This window comes from Quercus suber, unplaced genomic scaffold (assembly GCF_002906115.3).
Source record: "Quercus suber isolate HL8 unplaced genomic scaffold, Cork oak 2.0 scaffold_121, whole genome shotgun sequence".
Taxonomy (NCBI): Eukaryota; Viridiplantae; Streptophyta; class Magnoliopsida; order Fagales; family Fagaceae; genus Quercus; species Quercus suber.
In genome coordinates, this window is record NW_027069586.1 from 1156783 (window position 1) to 1180257 (window position 23475).

At 32.8% G+C, this 23475-nt stretch overlaps 1 protein-coding gene and 1 long non-coding RNA gene across 7 annotated transcripts in view; one reads left to right on the forward strand and one right to left on the reverse strand.

Moving 5' to 3' along the window:
* The window catches only part of LOC111998942 (disease resistance protein At4g27190), a 164027-nt gene that overhangs the window by 131601 nt on the left and 8951 nt on the right, over window positions 1-23475 (reverse strand). For 4 of the 5 annotated variants that reach the window (XM_065775893.1, XM_065775896.1, XM_065775895.1 and 1 more), the window contains exon 3: window positions 13062-13137. The gene's annotated coding sequence lies outside the window, so the exon portion shown is untranslated. Of the gene's footprint in view, window positions 1-8405; window positions 10270-13061; window positions 13138-23475 lie in introns of those variants that run through there. The other variant, XR_010629920.1, reaches the window with a different exon arrangement.
* The window catches only part of LOC136068562 (uncharacterized), a 9503-nt gene continuing 6708 nt past the window's right edge, over window positions 20681-23475 (forward strand). The window contains exons 1-2 of one of the 2 annotated variants that reach the window (XR_010629922.1): window positions 20681-21861; window positions 21947-22023. This is a non-coding gene — a long non-coding RNA (uncharacterized LOC136068562). Of the gene's footprint in view, window positions 22024-23475 lie in introns of both variants that reach the window. The other variant, XR_010629921.1, reaches the window with a different exon arrangement.

Here is a 23475-nt window from a genome sequence, read left to right on the forward strand (position 1 = left end):
AAAAAAAAAAAAAAAAAGAAGAAGCAATTTCCTTTAGAGAAGAGCTATAACATTTTGGAAAAAGTTTGTGTGGGGGGATGAATGAGAGCTTAGGCCGAGAACCCAATAAGCTGCTTTGAAGAATGGGCTCGGCCCAATATATGGTTATGAACAAAGTAACTTGTTGAGTAAAGAGAAACCATCTAGGCCCACCACCATGGAGATTCAGACTGACCTCCTTCCCCATGGTCCATTACTGAGGTGACAAATAGAGCCTTTTACCCAAAGTAATGAAAGAACCATGGTTAACCAATTCCCTCCATTACCAAGATGTCCCCTCTTTTTAAAGCCTACCTCGAGGGATACGATAAAGAAAACACAGGACCCAATTAAGGCACCTTTGCATTAATGAAGCCTCTTACCTAATGTCAGCCACATTCAATGCTGAATGACTGGTGGCCTGAATAGTAGAAACACCCCCAAAAGTCTTCCTTCATGATCAAGAAATGGTAGGATAGAAGGATGATGGGACAAGTATCCCCCTAAAAATCCAGCTAGGAGCTGGAAGAGGAAGAAGAGGGGAGGAATGGCTATAAAAGGAGGGGGGGAGCAACAAAATTGAGGGGTTTAGAAAATTAGAGAGAGAAAAATAAGTTAGAGAAGTTGTTCTAAGAATTTTTAGCCTTGGAATCCACCTTATGTACCTCGGGAACTTTGTTCCTACATATATAAAAGCTTGATTTGGTTGTTTTCTCCTTTAGTTTGTTGCTTAAACCTTTCATTGTGGATTTTTTCCTATCTTTTAGAAATTAGTTGTATAGATCAAATATCATCTTCACTATTCATGTGTTAGTTGTTTTTGACCCCCACTGTTTGTTTAAAACTAAAGTCACACATTCTTTTGGAAAAAGACCTTAGAAGAGTTTTCTTGGCTTTTACAAAAAAGGGTTTTCCTTAAATGAAAAAATTTCTGAGAAAAAAAGGTAGAAGATTTTTTTTTTTTTTTTTTTTATGGGAAAAAAAGTTAGGATTTTAGGAAAAGCAATTCCATTACTTTAATAAAAATCATAGTTTTTCTTCATTTTATAGGATAAAAAAGATTTGAAGAAAGGTTTGAGAACCATTTTATTATAGGCAAAGGTTTCCATGGTTTTTCTTGAAAACCATGATTTTTATCCAATTTTCAAAATGTATTGAACTCGATTTTTTTGTAAAAGATGACAAAAAGTTTATAGGAAAACAAAGTTGAAGTTTGAAGATATTTTGTGAAAATCAAAGGAGACAACAATTTTATTGGAAAAAGGGTTTTGAAATATGAGAAAAAGGTTGATTTAAAGAAAATAGTTTCTATGGTTTTCTTTAAAAAGAAGTTTTACAGTTCAAAATATGATTTTGGGAAATTATGGGGTCAAAATATGAGTTTGGGAAATCATGGGGAAATGCAATTTTGGGAAGTTTTGGGGTCAAAATATAATTAAAAAATGTTTTGGGTCAAATAAAATTTTGGGCTTAAAATGCAATTTTAGGAAAATTTTGGGTCAAAATGTAATTTTAGAAACTTTTTGGGATCAAAATGAAATTTTGGAAAGGTTTTGGTTCCAAAATAAGATTTGGTGAAAGTTTTAAGGTCGAAATATAATTTTGGAAAAGTTTTGGTTCAAAATGCAATTTTGGGAAAGTTTTGGGAGGTTTTAGGGTTGAAATTCAAATTTGAACATTTGTGGTGGTTAAAATATAAATGTGAAAGAATAGTATGATGGCATTTTAGCAAATAAAGGCAAAAGATACTATTGGACTTTTTTTTTTTAATATTTTGAAATCACATTTTTAAATGTTTATTTACTCAAGCTTTTTACTCTATGGTAATCTAAGGTTTATGGTACTAGCTAGAGAGCCTAGCACCCTTAAACCCTATTAATTGTGAGAAAGGGAAATGAAAAATAAAGATGCATAAATAAAAGGGCACAATATTTAAAGAATTGAATGTAAATGAATTTAAAGACAAAACAATAATGTAAAATGCTTGAAATTAAAGGAATTTAAGAATAAGACAAAAATGTAAAGTGCTTGAAAGTAAAGGAATTTAAAGACAAGACAATAAAATAAAGTGCTTGGAAAGTAAAGGAGTTTAAAGACAAGACAAAAATATAAAGGTTTATGAAAAATTATTTTTTGGAAATTTTTCCTAAATAAGCTCTAATTTTTTCGCATCTAAGCTTATCAGTCTTTTTGCATAATGAGAAATGGGAGTCTTAGATACCTCTACCATTTTCTAGGAAACCTACCTACATTGTGCCTAAAAATAAAATTTAGAACCCATTTAGGAAAAACTCATCTATGATAAGGCCTCATTTTCCCACTAAGGTTGGTCGTGCACAAGGACAAAGCCTTCGCATACCTTTTAGTTAGGAATGTGAAGAGATATTGAGTTGTTTTCTCAAGTGAGAAGACAACTGAAGGAAAAAGGGGTAAAAAAACTTTTTTTTTTTTTTTTAAGTGTAGTGAAAGCAATAAAAATCTTGATAAATAAAGAGAAAGAAATATGTAAAGAACAATAAAATAAATGGACAATAAAGTAATGCATTTTATATATGTAATGGACTATTGTTATGATGCTAGATTGCTAGTGCCTCACATTGTTTAAGTGTAAACTTAAACATGTGTATATAAGCTCTTGGATACCCTCTCCTTGTAAGCCGGTTTTCAATGGTGAATTCTACTCATGGGTGCCTAACATTTGGTGTTAGAGATAATCACGACTCCGAGTAATCAAATGTAGCTCATTGTGTATTGGATCAAATGAGTTGCGGTTTTGTAGTAAGATCTTAGAGGAGGCAACCTAGAGGCTAGATTAAAGTAACTGATAGGTGAGTGGAGCCACCAAAAAGAGAAAGGACTACCATCGAGTTAGTGTTGCTAGAGTGAGACATCGTAAATGTTGGCTGTGGAGCGTGGTGGTATGTTATGATCCTAATGTCTCACATAGCTTAAGTGTAAGGTTAAACATGTGTATATAAGATTTTGTGCACTCTTCTCTTGTGAGTCAATTTTCAAGGGTGAGTTCTACCTATGGATTTTTAATATATGCTTACAAAAGAAAGAGAAAAGAAACGAGAATAACCATGAGAAAAGCTAACCCATTTCATTACGAAGCTTATCCGTTCACCAAAGGCTTTTTGGAGATGGAAGATGGGGAAGGATGGGCTTGGATTTTTAGATATAAAAAAAAAAAAATTAAAAAAAATTTAAATTTAAATTTAAAAAAAATTTAAAATAAAAAAAAAAAAAAAAAAAAAAAAAAAAAAAAAAAAAACACTAAGGAGAGAGAGAGAGAAGAGAATTTTTCCTATTTTTCTTGATTTTTTTGGGTGTATTTTTCCAAGAGAGGTGCATTTATAGGGGTGAGTGATTTGGGAATGGGTGTTGCAGCAACACCCCTTACCCAGCGGCATGGTACTATGTGGCTAGGTGAGGTGTCGCAGCAACACCTCTCCCAAATTACTTGAACACCCTCACTTTTTTCGATCTTTTGCTGATTTTGGTCCTATTTTCATGCTGCTGTTTGAAGGCATTTTTGAGCTCGGATTTCTTCAAACTTGGTGTTCCTGTAAAGGTCAAGATGTCTAGTTTCCACAGATCCTGACCTCGTATGATTTGGATCTACGATCGCCGAGATATCATGTCTGGAAGTGAGGTGACGCAGCGTAGGAAATTTTGTATTACTATTTTTGAAAAATTCATTTCTCACAATCCGTGGTGGATATCGTTCAGCCCTTTATATGGAAGGTAGAGGAGACATCATACTTCAATCTTTTTCAGACATATTGCTTCATTTGTGGCTGAATCGGTACAGTGTTTTGCGCGAAAATGGCCTTGAAAACAGCTCTTTTGGTATGATGTTTTGGTAGGATGACATTGTGGAGATTAAACTACAGATGTTTTATCTCAGATTTTGGCCCATGAACTATCATCCTTAGCTATTTTAATCTCCTCAAACCTAGAGGTAAGCATCTGTAGTTTATATGATTTAAAAGTCTTGGTGCCTAATGAGTGGTCTCTCTAGAATGGTCCAGGCAATCTTAGAATCCTCCAAATTGAAGGTTATTCCAAACTTTTCACGGGTAAGTACTTTGAAAATTGCATTCTGCCTTACTATTCAAGTTAGCTGCAACTAACTAATTAGTGGACCATTCACATCGGAGGTTGTGGGCTTAGTTCATCCTGTCTCTACTAGCCACTTCCCTTTCATCTAGGGACATCAAAAAATGCATAGTTACCTCATCAAAATACGGAGAAATATTCAAAGAATGATCACGATCCATGATAACTTAAGGTTAAAAACCTAAGACTAAAAATAACTTGCTTTCATACCAATTAAGAATAATATAGTTTAGATCCCTTCGATTAAATTAGTAGAATTAAGCTGAGTTTTTTAATTAACTGATTGTGTGGATCATTCAAAGTTTGACTAACAAGCACCATAACAAATCACAATATAATGTAAAGTTCAATAACAACAAGAAAAGCCTTAGTCCCAAAATTATGGAGTCGGTTATGGATCCTCGAAAGATTAGTTAGGGACAAGCATATGTATTTTACTCAAGCAGGCTCCTTATGGGTGGCATGGATTAAAATTTATTGCTTGAAGGACCAAAGTTTCTGGAGTGTAAAGGTTTCTCATGATTGTTCATGGGGTGAAGGAAAATTCCTAAGCTCAGGGACTGTTTAGGCAACACCTCAAGTTTTTGGTGGGTAATGGGAATGATGTCTTTCTGTGGTATGATAATTGGCACCCTAAATGATCTTTGATTTAGAAATTTGGTCGTAGAGTGGTATATGACTCTGGTAGTTTCGCTAACTCTAAATTAGCTAGTGTAATACAAGATGGCCATTGGAACTGGGGGTATGCTAGATCAGAGAGCCTAATCACTCTACTGAGTCAATTGCCTTTAATTGAAATTGGAGATGAAGATACAACTAGGTGGGTCTCTTCCAAAACATGTGTGTTTTCTGTTGCTAGTGCTTGGGATCGAGTCAGAACTCAAAGGCCTAAGGTCGATTGGTGGAAAGTTATATGGTTCTCTCAAGCTATTCCTAGATTTGCTTTTATCTTTTGGTTGGAAATAGAGAACAGATTGTCTACAAAAGTGAGATTAATAAGGAGAGGACTAGCACTAGCAGTTGATTTACTTTGTGTTATGTGCAAGGCTGCTGTGGAGAATAGAAATCATCTCTTTTTTTTTTTTTTTATATCTAAAAATCCAAGCCCATCCTTCCCCATCTTCCATCTCCAAAAAGCCTTTGGTGAACGGATAAGCTTCGTAATGAAATGGGTTAGCTTTTCTCATGGTTATTCTCGTTTCTTTTCTCTTTCTTTTGTAAGCATATATTAAAAATCCATAGGTAGAACTCACCCTTGAAAATTGACTCACAAGAGAAGAGTGCACAAAATCTTATATACACATGTTTAACCTTACACTTAAGCTATGTGAGACATTAGGATCATAACATACCACCACGCTCCACAGCCAACATTTACGATGTCTCACTCTAGCAACACTAACTCGATGGTAGTCCTTTCTCTTTTTGGTGGCTCCACTCACCTATCAGTTACTTTAATCTAGCCTCTAGGTTGCCTCCTCTAAGATCTTACTACAAAACCGCAACTCATTTGATCCAATACACAATGAGCTACATTTGATTACTCGGAGTCGTGATTATCTCTAACACCAAATGTTAGGCACCCATGAGTAGAATTCACCATTGAAAACCGGCTTACAAGGAGAGGGTATCCAAGAGCTTATATACACATGTTTAAGTTTACACTTAAACAATGTGAGGCACTAGCAATCTAGCATCATAACAATAGTCCATTACATATATAAAATGCATTACTTTATTGTCCATTTATTTTATTGTTCTTTACATATTTCTTTCTCTTTATTTATCAAGATTTTTATTGCTTTCACTACACTTAAAAAAAAAAAAAAAAGTTTTTTTACCCCTTTTTCCTTCAGTTGTCTTCTCACTTGAGAAAACAACTCAATATCTCTTCACATTCCTAACTAAAAGGTATGCGAAGGCTTTGTCCTTGTGCACGACCAACCTTAGTGGGAAAATGAGGCCTTATCATAGATGAGTTTTTCCTAAATGGGTTCTAAATTTTATTTTTAGGCACAATGTAGGTAGGTTTCCTAGAAAATGGTAGAGGTATCTAAGACTCCCATTTCTCATTATGCAAAAAGACTGATAAGCTTAGATGCGAAAAAATTAGAGCTTATTTAGGAAAAATTTCCAAAAAATAATTTTTCATAAACCTTTATATTTTTGTCTTGTCTTTAAACTCCTTTACTTTCCAAGCACTTTATTTTATTGTCTTGTCTTTAAATTCCTTTACTTTCAAGCACTTTACATTTTTGTCTTATTCTTAAATTCCTTTAATTTCAAGCATTTTACATTATTGTTTTGTCTTTAAATTCATTTACATTCAATTCTTTAAATATTGTGCCCTTTTATTTATGCATCTTTATTTTTCATTTCCCTTTCTCACAATTAATAGGGTTTAAGGGTGCTAGGCTCTCTAGCTAGTACCATAAACCTTAGATTACCATAGAGTAAAAAGCTTGAGTAAATAAACATTTAAAAATGTGATTTCAAAATATTAAAAAAAAAAAGTCCAATAGTATCTTTTGCCTTTATTTGCTAAAATGCCATCATACTATTCTTTCACATTTATATTTTAACCACCACAAATGTTCAAATTTGAATTTCAACCCTAAAACCTCCCAAAACTTTCCCAAAATTGCATTTTGAACCAAAACTTTTCCAAAATTATATTTCGACCTTAAAACTTTCACCAAATCTTATTTTGGAACCAAAACCTTTCCAAAATTTCATTTTGATCCCAAAAAGTTTCTAAAATTACATTTTGACCCAAAATTTTCCTAAAATTGCATTTTAAGCCCAAAATTTTATTTGACCCAAAACATTTTTTAATTATATTTTGACCCCAAAACTTCCCAAAATTGCATTTCCCCATGATTTCCCAAACTCATATTTTGACCCCATAATTTCCCAAAATCATATTTTGAACTGTAAAACTTCTTTTTAAAGAAAACCATAGAAACTATTTTCTTTAAATCAACCTTTTTCTCATATTTCAAAACCCTTTTTCCAATAAAATTGTTGTCTCCTTTGATTTTCACAAAATATCTTCAAACTTCAACTTTGTTTTCCTATAAACTTTTTGTCATCTTTTACAAAAAAATCGAGTTCAATACATTTTGAAAATTGGATAAAAATCATGGTTTTCAAGAAAAACCATGGAAACCTTTGCCTATAATAAAATGGTTCTCAAACCTTTCTTCAAATCTTTTTTATCCTATAAAATGAAGAAAAACTATGATTTTTATTAAAGTAATGGAATTGCTTTTCCTAAAATCCTAACTTTTTTTCCCATAAAAAAAAAAAAAAAAAAAATCTTCTACCTTTTTTTCTCAGAAATTTTTTCATTTAAGGAAAACCCTTTTTTGTAAAAGCCAAGAAAACTCTTCTAAGGTCTTTTTCCAAAAGAATGTGTGACTTTAGTTTTAAACAAACAGTGGGGGTCAAAAACAACTAACACATGAATAGTGAAGATGATATTTGATCTATACAACTAATTTCTAAAAGATAGGAAAAAATCCACAATGAAAGGTTTAAGCAACAAACTAAAGGAGAAAACAACCAAATCAAGCTTTTATATATGTAGGAACAAAGTTCCCGAGGTACATAAGGTGGATTCCAAGGCTAAAAATTCTTAGAACAACTTCTCTAACTTATTTTTCTCTCTCTAATTTTCTAAACCCCTCAATTTTGTTGCTCCCCCCCTCCTTTTATAGCCATTCCTCCCCTCTTCTTCCTCTTCCAGCTCCTAGCTGGATTTTTAGGGGGATACTTGTCCCATCATCCTTCTATCCTACCATTTCTTGATCATGAAGGAAGACTTTTGGGGGTGTTTCTACTATTCAGGCCACCAGTCATTCAGCATTGAATGTGGCTGACATTAGGTAAGAGGCTTCATTAATGCAAAGGTGCCTTAATTGGGTCCTGTGTTTTCTTTATCGTATCCCTCGAGGTAGGCTTTAAAAAGAGGGGACATCTTGGTAATGGAGGGAATTGGTTAACCATGGTTCTTTCATTACTTTGGGTAAAAGGCTCTATTTGTCACCTCAGTAATGGACCATGGGGAAGGAGGTCAGTCTGAATCTCCATGGTGGTGGGCCTGGATGGTTTCTCTTTACTCAACAAGTTACTTTGTTCATAACCATATATTGGGCCGAGCCCATTCTTCAAAGCAGCTTATTGGGTTCTCGGCCTAAGCTCTCATTCATCCCCCCACACAAACTTTTTCCAAAATGTTATAGCTCTTCTCTAAAGGAAATTGCTTCTTCTTTTTTTTTTTTTTTTTAAAGGCAAATACTTAAAACCCTTCTTTTGTGTACACTATTTTGCACTTTTTTGGGAATTGCATTCCTTTAGAGATTTGTGCCTATGGTTCATTCCATTAAACCAATAGGCACCAATCAAGCTAACACATACTTCCCCCCACCCCTTGGCATTAATGTTTTGTTCCATTATGTTTGTGCATGAGAATGAGAAAAATGGAGGATAATTTGCTAAAAGGTGCTATCCTTCTTGCCCTCTCTTTTACTTTATGTTGTAAATATTCACGTGCTAAATATGTAATAAATAATAATCACATGTTAAATTATATGTATTATTTTTGCAACAAAATAATTCTCACATGTTATGTACATATATTTCACATGTTTTTTTTTTTTAAATAATTCTTTGAAGTAATTATTCACATGCTACATTATAAGAAAATAAATTTTTGCATGTGTGTGTGTGTGTATAGTTTTTTCAAAAACAAAATGCCAAGTATTTAATTCTTAAAAAAAAAAGTTGACGTTATGATTAACATTAAAATAAGTTACTATCATTTGGATAGGCGGTGTAGTGTGTCTAACACCTTCCACACACATAATGGAACCTTCAAGTCCAAAATTTTTGGTTCGAGATTTTTGGTTTAACTTAATTAATTAATTAAACAAATCGGTGACCAATCACACCTAATACAAAACCAATGATTGGTGGCCCTAAAATAAAAAAAATAAGAAAAAGTGACCCACACATATACACCCTTCCTCCTAAAAACACATGGACACAAAGAATTATATTGCCAAGGAACAATTGTGCGATAAACCAAAAAGAAAAATAAAAACATTAAACTAGCTTTGTAAGGATTTAAACACAGAGTGTTTAATTTAAGTTATTGGCTAAGTACTTACTTAGGTTAATTATAAATCTCGGTTAAACATTCATCACATGTATCATGCACATTGGAAAAGTAAATAACACAAGATGTGATGACCCAAGAAAACCAACAAAGCAACTTGTTGCAAGGTAAAAAACCTAAGGAGAACTATTCCAAGAGAACAATCCATTATATCAAATTGGGATTTACAGTCAAGAATACCAATTCGTAATCAATTTAACACAATTACCAAACTAGGCTCTAAACTCCATAGACTTCTTTGATTTGGATTTGTTCTCACATGAACCACCTATTCATGCCTTGATCTTCAATACACTTGATAGCTAAAGGCTTAGTTGCAATTTTACTCCACCGGTACTAGCAATATGAATTTGATCTCTAGTAGGTGCTTGATAGAGTTAGAAGAAACAAAATCTCACAGATCTCACAGAAGTAACTCTCAAGAATTGAAAAACATGTATTAGGGTTTTCCTTTTATTCCAAGTAGTGTTGGACTCAAATCCCAAACATTTTACGGGCCATTGGACCTTATTTAAAATATTGCAGATTGTAGTTTGGTCGATCGAAACTCTCTCTCGATCGGTCGAGCTCTTCAGTTTTTGAATTCTCATTTCTGCAGCATGTACGTTTTTGAATCTTGACTTGTATCAACTTATGCAATGTCTAAAACATTTCAAAAACCCTAAGATCTAATCCTAGACAAGTTTTTGTTCTTGGTTTGCCAATATACAACATATTTAGAACCTAAACATTTATTATTAAATATTTAGAACCTAAATAAAAATAAATAAATAAAAAACAAAAACCAAATCAGAACTCACCACTACAACAAATCAACGCACCATCGCCATCCACCACCCATACGAAAACCCACCACTACACAATCCACCAACCACAAAATTAACTGAAACCCAAATTTGCTGACCCAAATCTTCAAAACTGCTAACAAAACCACCGCCACAACCATTGATCTACACGTTGGAGGACAAAGTGGCAAGGATGAGAGAGAGAGAGAGACACAGAGAGAGAGAGAGTCTGTAAGATAGGCAGGAGAGAGACAATAAATATAAATAAATTTTTTTTTTTACAAACTTACTACAGCAACTTCTTATTTATAAAAGTTACCGTAGCAAGGTTGTAAAAATTTTAGGTATACAAACCAGAGTATTGATGCTTTTTGATGTGTGAGGGTTTTAAAATAGCAATTTGGGTGTTTTACACCCCAGATGCTTGTTAAATATTAGCTCTGATACTATGTTAAATGTATTATTATTAGCAAACGCGATGTGTTATATCATGTTATATATGCTAGAATGGATGCGAAAGGAGAAGCATAGAATAGGAACATCGAAAACACGAGGGTTACGTGGTTCAGCCTTGTCGGCCTACATCCACGGAGGTATCCCTTAAGGGCTACATCTTTATTGCATAAAAATGTAGTACAATAACCTGTATTACAATGAACCCTAACATGAGTATATATAGGCGACTAAACCCTAAACTTTTAGTACAAGTAGGAATGGGCTTGAGCTTATTACATTGGGCTAATATATGTTTAATATATATCTCTAACACCCTCCCTCAAACTCAAGGTGGAAGCTCGATGAAGGCTTGAGGTTGGATAAGTATGAGAAGATCACTTGGAGATGCCTTGAAGAATGCCTTTGAAGAAACCACAATAAAGAATGTGCCAATTGACCAATTTAGGAGCTTCAAATGAAGAAACAGAGTCCAAATTTGGAATCTACATGAAAAACTGAGCAAGATAGGCCATTTCGAAAATTTTAACTTATGGTCCAAAGTCAACGCAAAAGTCAAAGTCAACAAAAGTCAACGAATTTGGTCAAAGTCAACGGTCAATGCTCACGGGTCAGATCCGGGTGGTCCGGGTCGGGTCGGTCTGAGTCAACGTCAGCTAGGTGATGTGGTGCTGACGAGGCGACACTGCTGACGTGGCTAACTGATGTGTCTAGTGACGTGTCCAAGGCTGGCGTGGCTCATTTTGCTGACGTCATCAAATGACGTCATGGATGACATCATATTAAGGCTGACGCAGGTCTTTGGCGCATGCAAGTTGTCCACCGGTGTGTGCAGTAGATGCCAGAAATTCTAGAGGCGCGTGAGGGCGCGTGTATTGTCAGATTATGGCTGGAATCTCAGGGTTTGTAGATTGGTGAACTAGGAGGCCGTCTGGGCGACATGTGTGGTAATAGGATGATCTGGAATTCAGGAATTTGAGGTGGCGCGTGGGAGAGTTTCGGAGACAACTGCAGCGCGTGGAGGCGCGTGGCAGGGCTTTGGGTGACCGGATTTCTGGGTTTTGGTCGTGGGAGGTTGTGGAGCACATCTGTGGTGTTAGTTTCATCAGGCGAAGCTTGGATTTGCATAGATCTGATAAGTTAAGTCACGGCTTGCTTGGTTGTTGGATTTTGACACAGCATAGATCCATGGCGGCTGCGAGATGCCGTGGTGTCTAGATCCAGCAGGCAAGCATGTGTGACTTTAGAAGATGGTGTGCACGTGATTATCTTCTTTGCTTGCTAGAGATGTTTATTTGATGCCAAGAACGAAGTTTGGCTCTGATGCCAAGAACGAATGTTAAATATTAGCTCTGATACCATGTTAAATGTATTATTATTAGCAAACGCAATGTGTTATACCATGTTATATATACTAGAGTGGATGCGGAAGGAGAATCATAGAATAGGACCATCAAGAACACGAGGGTTACGTGGTTCAGCATTGTCGGCCTACATCCACGAAGGAATCCCTTAAGGGCTACATTTTTATTGTATAAGAGTGTAGTACAATAACCTGTGTTACAATGAACCCTAAAATGAGTATATATAGACAACTAAACCCTAGATTACTAGTACAAGCAAGAATGGGTTTGGACTTATTACATTGGGCTAATATATGTCTAATATATATCTTTAACATGCTAATGTTCTAATTACTTAGGGATTATTATATTAACGTTATAGAAATAAACAACCTCACTTATTTATTTTTCACTTTATTCCTTCTTTCTTCTTCTCCATTTTCATTCTTTATTTATATATATATATATATGCACTCTTTGTATGGTACTTGATTTCTAAAGAATCAATCTTTTGGTTAGAAGTTATACCGACTTTATAAAAGAAAATGTTACGGTTTGCCTATTATATGATATTTTCATGAGGTCAATATTGGAACTAGCCCTAATCTTTCTGCACGATTAGTTAAGTCAGACTTTTTCCCCTTCCTTCTTTTTGTTGTCCCCGTGAGGCAGAGCTACTACCGGTATTAGGGGCTTTGTCAACTGAAGGCTATCTTCCAATACCGAAATACTTTGATTGCTGAAGAACAGGAGCTTGGGTATTGTTATTTAGTTCAAGCTCTTAGAGCCTCGAGGACCATCTTCAATGGTTTACATGTAAGCGGTTTAGTAGTCTATGACTGGGTCTTCCATTTGTAAGTTTCAGGCTGTTCCGGGCTTGCCTCACTCTCAGGCAGGTCAAAACACCAATTTCTTCTAATAAAAAAAAATATATACCAATTGATTTTTGGTATAGACAGAGTCTAAATCCTAGATCTTTTACAGATTAACTAGAAAAAATTTAATTGTTGAATTCATATAGAAGTTACTTCCCATTTCTACCACTTCTTTTAGGGGGCAGTATATGCCAAGTAAAACCACGTTGGGGCCGGATTAGAATGACAGCCGAAATACAGCACGATAACAAAATCAAACAACAGAAGAAAGAAATATAGAATGTACCTCTCTTTAAGTTAACAAATTGTAGATTGAGCACTGTTGCAGGCTGTTTTCCACTGCCTCCACTCGGACTGCAGAGCTGTTGATCAACGACGGTCAATATTCTTATCAAAGAGAGTAAACGTTAAAAATAGATACACCTTAATTCCTTTTTCCTCTATTTTATTTACCTCTGTTTTCCTTGTTTTGAGAAGGAAAACAAATTAAAATAAGTTTTTGCAGGGCAATCGCGCATTTTCTCACTGGGGAAAATTGGGTTTTTAAGTTACCACAAATCCAACAAAAATCAAACCCCGAAAAACCGCAATTCACCAGGATGCTACTTGATAAACTATGGCGCTGTCCAGAGTTTGAAAAGTTTGTTCATGTAGTGAACAGTCAGAACAGAAACTTTACTATTCAGGTAATTATATACTTTGACTCAGGATGAACCCAGAATTTTAAGTTAGAGGTGGCCGGAGTATAAGGAAAAAAAAAAAAAAAAAACTCCAAATAAGTATCCATATAATATTAACAAATTATAAATGCAAAAAATCATTGTTTCTTAATACATTAAAATGCAATCATCAACTAATAAAAACAAAAAAAGTTTTTCTTTTAATATTAGGCTAGGTTTTCTATTTTTCTTTTGGTTTTTTTTTTTATATTTTAGTTGGAGCATTTATAGTAGTGGTGCTAAAAAATTTAGCTTTTAGCACTTCAAAGTTACTTTATCTATTTTTACTACCCCAATACACCCATATTTTTACCGAGTTACCCCTAAGTTTTTTCTCTATTAAACGTAATATTTAAGGGTATTTCTGAACCACATAAAAATCCAATTCAAAGAGGAGAATCCTCTTATAAATAATATAAACAACTTATTAAAATCATAAGGATGGGAGATAATTTGAATTTTTTAATTGAAGGAAGAGAGATAATCTTAATAAAATATTACATTTTATTTTGACAATTTTATAGTAAACTGGTATAAATATCAGTTGATTGTAGTCGCAAAAAAAAAAAAAAAAAAAAAAACTTTAACTTCTCTAATAACACATGGTTTTTTAGTTCTTTGGTGGTTAAGTAGTTTTTTTTTTTTTTTTTTTTTTTTCTACAATACAATCACCATTGCGAATGCTTTTATTGTTTTTGGTTAGATTGTTGCTAGTTGTGCTAGGCTGACTGGGAGGAGGGAGACCTAAGGTTTTAGAAGATGGGGCCAACTACAAAAATGAAAAATAGCATATGTAAAAAAAAAAGGGCCAGGGGGCCTAGGCCCTTTGGGCCTCCTCCTGGGTCTGTCCCTGCATTGACTCTAGACCATGTGATTCAACCACCAAAAAAAAAATATATATATAACACACACACACACACACACACACACACACACACTTTTATCTATCTATCTATCTATCTATCTTTTTTTTTTTTTTAGAATACTAAGTATTTTAACATACACTGGGAGAGAGGAAAATTTCTTAAAGAAACTGACAGTAGTGTATATTTAAAAGGGTAAACCCTTGGATACATAGCACAGGCTTTAAACCTCTTTATCTATCTATCTATCTATACTAGTATTAATAACAGGATTCTTTGTTTGAGTTTCATCATTTTGCATACCAAAATATCATTACACAAAATCTAAAATCACATACCCTTAGTTTAATTTTATTTGCTACAAAAGACAACAAAAATGTTAAAAGCATAATTTGGCATTATTTAAACCAGAGCTATAACCACATTCATCTTATTTCTATTTGAAAAGTTTAATTGTTTCCTATTTGAATTCAGATACTCTCAATTATCCTATAAAAAAAACACTCTATTTTTAAGAAATTATGTATAACCCTTTAAAGAAGAGAGGGAGAGAGAGAGAGAACTCTCTTGATATCAAGCACGGTTCTATCCCAAAAAAAAAAAATCAAGCACTTTTTTTTCTTTTTAAATTTTAATCTAAAAAAAAAGAATTAAATTTAAAACAAAGTAATAAACTTCAAATTGAACAATTTCTAATAGTTCCCTTCATGCACGCCTCTACTAACTCACGTTTAAATGATTAACACAATCTTAACTCACAACATTTAAAAAGACTGAAAAAAATTGAACACTTCTACAAAATATCCCTTTGTAAAAAATTGACAGAAAAAAGAAAAGAAGCAAAAGACCAGAAAACTCTACGAATGATGCATGTTAGTCTTCAATACTCGTAGGAAAAAGACAATGAAAAAGGTTCTCATTTATTTGATGATTTTTAGATTTTTTTTTTCTTCTATTTTCTGGAAAATTATGACACTAAAGCAAAAAAAAAAAAAAAAAGTGTCTAATTGCACGAGCTAAGTGCGTGTAACGAGGCTAGTATATATATATATATATATATATATCAAGAGTCCTGTGGTTTAACTGATTGGTACTACTTAATATTTCTAATATATAAACATATATCTAATATGGTTGGTACTACTTAAATATATGTTTTGTTTACAAATTTATAATTTATATAAAATTGAAGACGTTTGATTTTTGATTGACCTCATAACATTATATATATACACAAATATAAAATATATATTAGTATAAATTTAATATATATTTTTTGTAAGTTTGTAAATAAATCACGAAAATATTAGACTAGTATTTAATATTTATAATTTATTGATAATATAAATAGTCATTTTTAATGATACAATACAAGTAAATCTAGTTTTAATAATTTTAGAAATGAAAATCATTTTATCTAAGTAATTCAAATAATAAAATTTCAATAATAATTTATTTACTAATTGATAGTATAGATTTGCGATAGAATAAAAAGTTTTAGTCATAGTGATTACTATATATGAGAAAAACATATAAGTCAAATAGCCTGTGAACAAGTTGGAGTTTATTCAACACTAATATTAACCAAAATTGAACATGTATTTAGTTAATTTCTTGTTGAACTCGAGCTTAACTCTTTCTTTTTTTAATCAGAGCTTAACTCTCATTTGAATTAAAACTAGAAGGACAATCCTAAATTTTTAATACTCAGATCATTTACAACTCTAATTACAATAGATTTTTTACTTACTTGATGACATATGAAATCCCTCTTTATCTGATATTCAGGTGACTTTGCCTAGACCTTGGAAGGTTTAAAACCTTTTATCTGCCTAATCCTTTCCCAATCACCAGGTGATTCCATAGTTTCAAAATGAAAAAAAGAATAACCTCTTTGAAGCATGGAAATTACAAATTTTGCAATGAAATCATGTTTTCAATACACAAATTCAGTGTACAATATGTTTATAATGAAGTCGTGCTAACAAAACACAATTTTAATAATCTTGTTTTAAAAACAAAATTTTAGTCCCAAATTTGAAACAAATATGCAGTCAGGGAGAATAGGGACAGATTTTTTTAATTAAAAAAAAAAAAAAAAAACCAACACTAAAATAGGCACATAGTTAACCAAGAAGAAAATTAACACGATAACAAATATGCAGCAAGGGTAAAATTAAAATGAAATGCATGGGAATTAAGGAATTTGGATAGTAATAATTTACAATTAAATCTGATCACAACAATAAATTTGTAAAGCAAAGCAAAGATGGACAATAGAAGCAAAAGCATGTACCTATCTTTACTTCTCTGATTTAAGAGTGCAAAGCGAAAAAACAGCTACTAGACTTGAATACGAAGATCCAGATCAAAATTTGGCAATTAAACGTGAAGGGTATGGAAGTAGGCAGAATGTAAAGCGTGAAGAATGAATCATGGATGAGGAAGATGAAAGACAGGTCAACACTGGAAATTCATGTTGGAGAAGGCTCAGAAGGTAGAAAGTGGAAACAACCCATCCATTCTTTTTTGAGAGATCTCTCTCACTTGCTATTGGATACGGTGATTAAAGCGATTTTTTTTCAAAATAACACAAATTTTCAAACAATTTCGTTAGTTATCACGTTTTCAAAATTATTTAGGAAAGTAACATCTTGAGTGCAATAGACTTAATTTTGGAGTGCTAAATCAAGTCCACTGAACTCGATTCCATGGAAGCAGCAATACAAATCGAGTTTATAAGGCTCGATTTCAGTTTCAATCTAAGAAATCAATTTCGGCACTCTTCAACGAAGACAGAAAAACAGAAACTCAAACTTCTCACGACAATTGTTTAGGTGTTTTCTCAATTTTTCGATTTATTTTGATATCACTAAGCCTTTTCCTGTTATCTAAAATCTGCGTTCATAGTTTTTTTTTTTTTTTTTCCTAGGGTTTTGATTTGGAAAACACCTTTTGATTTGTTTCACAGGGTTAGTAGACACTATACTACACAGTTATAAGAGATTAAAATATATATATATATATATATATTTTAAAAAAACAAAAAACAAATTGAAAACCCAAACGGTGACAGTCCGTTAAAGAGAAAGGCATGGAAGGCGAAATTTTTTTGAGAAATCTGTCATCCAACTACTTCAATCCAGCTTCTGCGTCAACATGTATAGTCTCTATTTTTTTGTTGATTTATATTTGGCATCAAATATAATTTAGGTCTGGAGAGTGCAAAGACAGAGAAACTAGAGAGATCGTGAGTAGGTGCGCAAAAAGAGTTGGAATTTGTCAATTTGTCATGTAATTACTGCTATAATTATTGTTTCTTTGTGTATTATTGTTATTTCCTTTTATGCATGTTTTGATCTCATGTTGGATCGATTAAGAGTTGCAATTGTCAATTAACCATTTTCTATTGCATTTATTTTTAAATGAATTTCCTTTTCGTTTGTTACTGCCTGATTAGTGATTACTAAACAAAAAAAACTAGAGAATAGAGTCAGTATGAGGCAAACTTCCCAATAATGACAATCCTCCCACCATCATCATGTCAGAATCCTACCTGTAAGTTTCTCTCTTCATTTTTCAGTTTGTTCATTAAATATGATCATAATTTGATATTTTATTTGGAATCGTTTTGATTTAGGTCTTTTCAGTTTATGTATTAAATATGATCAAGTTTTTTTATATTTGTTTGGATTGGTTTCAGTTTAGGTCTTTGTGTCTTTCTCACCAATGGCTGCCATATTTTTAAAGAAGAAAAGGAAGAAAGAGCCTTCAATTGAGATAATGAACCCGTTAAGAATGTTACACTATTTAAACATAGAAGAAAAATAGAGATTGAAAGAGAGATAAATCTTAGGGCAGCCACCATCATCATGAAGCTGGAACTGTTATTGGAAAAGGTTTTCTTTATTCTTTTTAAAATTATGTGGTAACTATGATTTATGTTTGGGTGTTTGGTACTATAGGTTCGATTTAAGCATTTGGGCTAGATTTGATTTTGATTAAGTTTATTGGATTAGATTTGGTTTATGGTTAGGGTATTTGTGTTGCTTTGGTTTGGTTTGGTTTGGTTTTGGATTTTCAAGTTAAAATTGTTTTGGGTAATTTTTCAATCGCTAGAGAGCAGAGTGTTTTTTATCTTTTCAATTTCTTTTACATTTCTTGAATGAGTATTCTTGGTGAAGAGTTTCCAATCGTTCCACTTAGCGTTTATTTATTTAACTCTCTCTTGGATTCAATTGTAAATTTCATTTGTCATCGATTGATTTCTATTCCAAATCTGTGTAATAAAAATTAAAGGGTTTTTCTTTAGCTTTTCTTTTGTGGGTTTGCAGGTGAAAAGGCAAATCCTTAGAAGCAATCCAAGTCTGAGTAGAAATAGTACTACCAGGTATAGTTTCCACTTTATTTGAACAATCATCAGTAATTTTCTTTTTAATTGAGTGTTAAATATGCTTTATGTTTGGATATTTGGTTGGATTGATTGATTTAGGTATTTGGGTTAGAGAAATTCTTTTTTGTTTATTTGTTTTTGTTTTGGAATTTAGTATTGAAATGGTTCAGGGTTGTTATGTGATTAATTTTACAATCTACATACCATGCTACCAACCATATCTACGTTGCTGGATACTGCTTATGAGTTATTCTGCTTTTTTCCTATTCATTTATAGGACTTCTTCTAGATGTTTCTTTACATATATCTTATTTGAATTTTCTTCAACAATATATACCCAAGGCCATAACATAATTTTTTCCCTTCTTCAAATATTGTTTCTGCCAGTAGTTTATGCAATTCCCAGTTCATTGTTTTCCCACAATTGCTTTTCCTATTCAAATATTGTTACTTTGATTGCATAGTTAATTGATGGGGTTATGCTCGTCCTTTGGATGCTTTCCTTTGGCACATATAACCTTTGGCTTTCTATTTGTTTTCTAATTTATTTTGTTGTTTTTTTTAATGTTTAACTAAAATGTCTTTCGTTAATGTTTCCTTTACCTTTCTGCTTTCTCTATTTCTTATTGTGTTGATTATAGGGTTTAATCAAGATCATTAAAATTCCTTGAGAGAGAGAAAAAAAAAATCTAAGGAAATTTACCACTATCAAACCAGTGTCACCCTGTTTTACAACTTAAAGCCACCATCTTAACTTTCAAAATATTATTGTTAAAGTTTTAAATTTTATTTCCAAATTTGCTGCTAACATATGATTAAGGCTTTGGTTTTGAATTGGATGCAAAATATAATTAAGGCTTTGTTCATTAATTTCCTTTGAAGCACTATTTGTGTGTGATTTGTTTGGAGGAGAACGGGGGGTTGGTTATTAATTTGAGTATGAGTGTGAATTTATTTATGTAAATCTGGATGTATATGTCAATTGCAAATATGAATGCATTTTTTCTCTGAGAAAATTATTGTTGGTGAGAAATGGTGATTTTAAAGAGTTGTGACTTTGGTCTTGCCAAATCAAAGAACCAAAAAGATGCAGTTACATGGTACTATACTTAACCTCCATGTCTCTCTCTCTTAAATATCTCTCTATAATTTCATTCAATTTGTGCTTTTCAATATTAAAGTTTTGTTCATCTTCTTATGCAAAAACTAATAACAGAAGCCCTTCATTCCAGGTTGATATGAAAGGTTTGGATGGAATACTAGGAGCTAGCTATGTTGGGATAGAAATCATTCCATAATTATGATGCTCCTAAAGCTAAGAAACCAATAACCAGGACATCCAACTATTTGCAAAGGTGGTGCTGCTAATGTTGTAGATAGAGGAAAAGGAAGGTTATAGAACTCTAAAGCCTACATATGAGATAAAGAAAGGGTATTTCTTTTTCCATTGTTAGAGCACTCACATCAATGAGTGTATAATAGAAAAATGTGTAAAATTTACACAGTTTTGCACAAAAATGACCCACATTAATCCATATATAACCATGTAAATTTATAGGTTTGCTATATAGTGACCATGTAAATTTATATAGCAAACCTTTAAATTCACACCAATACTATTTATTTTACATTTAGTTTTTTTTTTTTTTTTTTCCCCCTTAACGTATCTTGAGGATGAAGGAAGAAAGTAGATGATGGTTGTTGTATATGAAAAAAGAGAAATAATTAAAAAAAATCAATGTTTGGTTTATAAAAAAACTTTTTTAAAGATAACGTTTTTAATCTCTCTCAAAGATTCAAACAAATATGTAACCAAATATTTTCAAAACTCCAATGTGAATGTTCAGTTATTTATTTGTAGTTTTGGTTGTATTTTGAATAGAAAGTATTGACTTTTTTTAATTAAAAAAAAGAAAAAAGAAAAAAGAAAAGCAACCCCAAAATAAAAAAGCCTCTATAATAGAAGCTTCTTTGTTAGGAATACCCCGTGCATTGCGCGGGTTAAAGGCTAGTTATATATAATAGCAAAAGCTGAGAGAAAGTTGTTCCTACAATTAAGGAGGTGCTGTTATATAAGAAAAGTGCCTATCTAAAATTCAAACACATTTCACTTTAAAAAGCGATACATTACAATAATTAAGGGTGTTTGCGGTGCGGTACGATTTTGGGTCATTTTTAGCACCGCACTTTGCGATACAGTTTAGCTAAAATTATAATTGCATCGCACCTTATTTTTGCAGTCAAATGTACAGTGTGGTGCGGTTTAGAGTTTAACCAAAATCATAACTGTACCACACCTCATTTTTGTAGTCACATGTGCGGTGCTATATATAAGATGAGATTCGAAATTGGTATATTTTTCAAATTTTGCGCATTTCCTACCCATCCCAAAACTAATTTTTCCCTCTTTTTTTTTTTTTTTTGCCAAGTTTTTAATTATTTAACTAGTTTTTTTTTTTTAGATTGGCTTTTCTAGTCAACACTTGTTAGGGTTATTAATTTTTTTTTAAACTAGGGTTAGTAAACTATTAATAATATATTTAAAATTAAGAATAAATAAATATATTAATATATAGAGATAGTGCGGTGCAGTTTGTGCAATTTTCTTATTATAAAACCGAAAACCGCACTGCACCATGCGATGCGATGTATTGTTACTTACAGTGCAATATGGTTATACTATTTTACAAGTGATTTTGGTGCAATTTTTATGATTTTTACGGTTTGGTGAATACCCTTACATTACATTGTTTGGTAATGCTACGTCACCTTTTAAAAGCGATAAATTATAATTTTAAACTACATTAAAATACTGTTTGGGAGCCCTATTGATATAAAAGGAAACTAACCGCTTTAAAAAATAAAAATGAAAAAGAAGAAGAAAGAAGGATTGCTACACGGAGATAGAAACAGAGAGGCGATGAGACCTGGAGAAAGAAATAGAGAAAGAGGCAGAGTCAGAGATATCTCAAGCCAGTACCACCGTTGGACTTTGACCACCAAAATTCTTGCTTCCCTCAACCGGCGATGCAGAGAAAGGAGAAAGAGAGACAGAGAAATAGAGAGGCAGAGATAGAGAGAAGGGCGCCACCCAGATCTTTTGCCATCACCGTAAGGGCGCCTTCCGTTTCTCCTATTCGGATACTTTCTTTTCGCTTTCTTTTCAATTTTCTTAACACCGATGCTTGCGATCCAGAGATAGAGAAGGAGGAAAAAACAAAACCTTGCGATACAGAGATGAGAAGGAGACAGACATTGAGAGAACTACCGCCGGTAAGTTTTTCTTTTTTTCATTCTTTCTAGAACGTGATCTAAAAGGCAATCATTAGGTTATGATATCATGCTTTCTATCTCTACCCTATTTGTTTTCTTCTGTATCTTAATTCTAAAAATTTGTTTCTTTAGGTTTTTGTTGATGCAACGATGACTCTCTATCTCCTTGAAATTGAAATTGAATAAAAAAAAGAAGTTGTGCAATCCAAGGTTATATTACCCTAGAGATGAAGAAGATTAGATGAGTATTTTGGTTCATTTCACTTCAATTCTTGATTTGTTTTGGGTGACAGAGTTGCAACATTGAGTGTGTGTTGGGTTAATATTTGTGTTTGTGTATGTTTTTCAACCATGGCATCTCTGCTGGATGAAGTTAAATTAGAATTCCAGAAATTCCAATATAGTTGCTTTGTAGATAAAATAGAAAATTTTATTATTGAAATCCATGACAGTTTGGTCGTGTAATCCATAGAAAGTTTGGTGGTAAATCCCTATTTCTATATCCTCATAATCATTTTTTCTCTTCTTGGAAGAATATGAAACTTAATCTTAAAATGAACTTTTACACTCTAATTCTTATAGGGCTCCCAAGTTGGAACCCTTCTATATTTTTCTCTATAAAATTGAATTACAATGGCCTTTAAGATTATGTATTTGAAAGTTAGGGGAACTATTATGTACTCTATAATGAATAGGAACTATTTGTGGTGCTTTCTGACAGATTAAGCATTTAGAGATAGTTGTGTAAAGCTTATTTGATTGCTAAAAGAGTTTCTTAAATTGCCAGAATGTGTTTTGAATTTGCTTCTCAATATTGCTTCCTTTACATATACAAGGCTTGGTGATTAGTGAATAAAATTGAAATGCATCTTACATGATATTATTATGAATATAGATATTTCAAGTCATTTTTTTTTTTTTGATAAGTAACGAAAATTTTATTAAAAGAAGAAAAACAGCCAATCCGAGTACATTGGGAATGTACTATGGGGGCAGAAATCAACAACGAAGATTACAACGATCAAGTAAAACAGGAAGGGAAGAACAAGAAAAATGACAAAAGACCACACTCCAATCGAGGAGAGTGTGTAAAAAGAAAGACTTAATCTCTAACATAGAGCGTTCACATCCCTCAAAACTTCTAGCATTCCTTTCGCGCCAAATACACCATAACAAGCAATGGGGCACAATTCTCCACAACTCAAAATTTCTATGTCGACCAAACTTACCCTTCCAAGACTCAAACAACTCAATAACCTTCTGAGGCATAACCCAATGAATTCCAAACAAACAAAACACCAACGACCACAACTCACAAGCAATGGGGCAATGAAGAAGAAGATGATCCACTGACTCCCCACACTTCTTACACATATAGCACCAATCAAGAACTAGCACACGTCGTTTGCGAAGGTTATCTGTTGTTAAAATCTTACCTAAGGAAGCAGACCA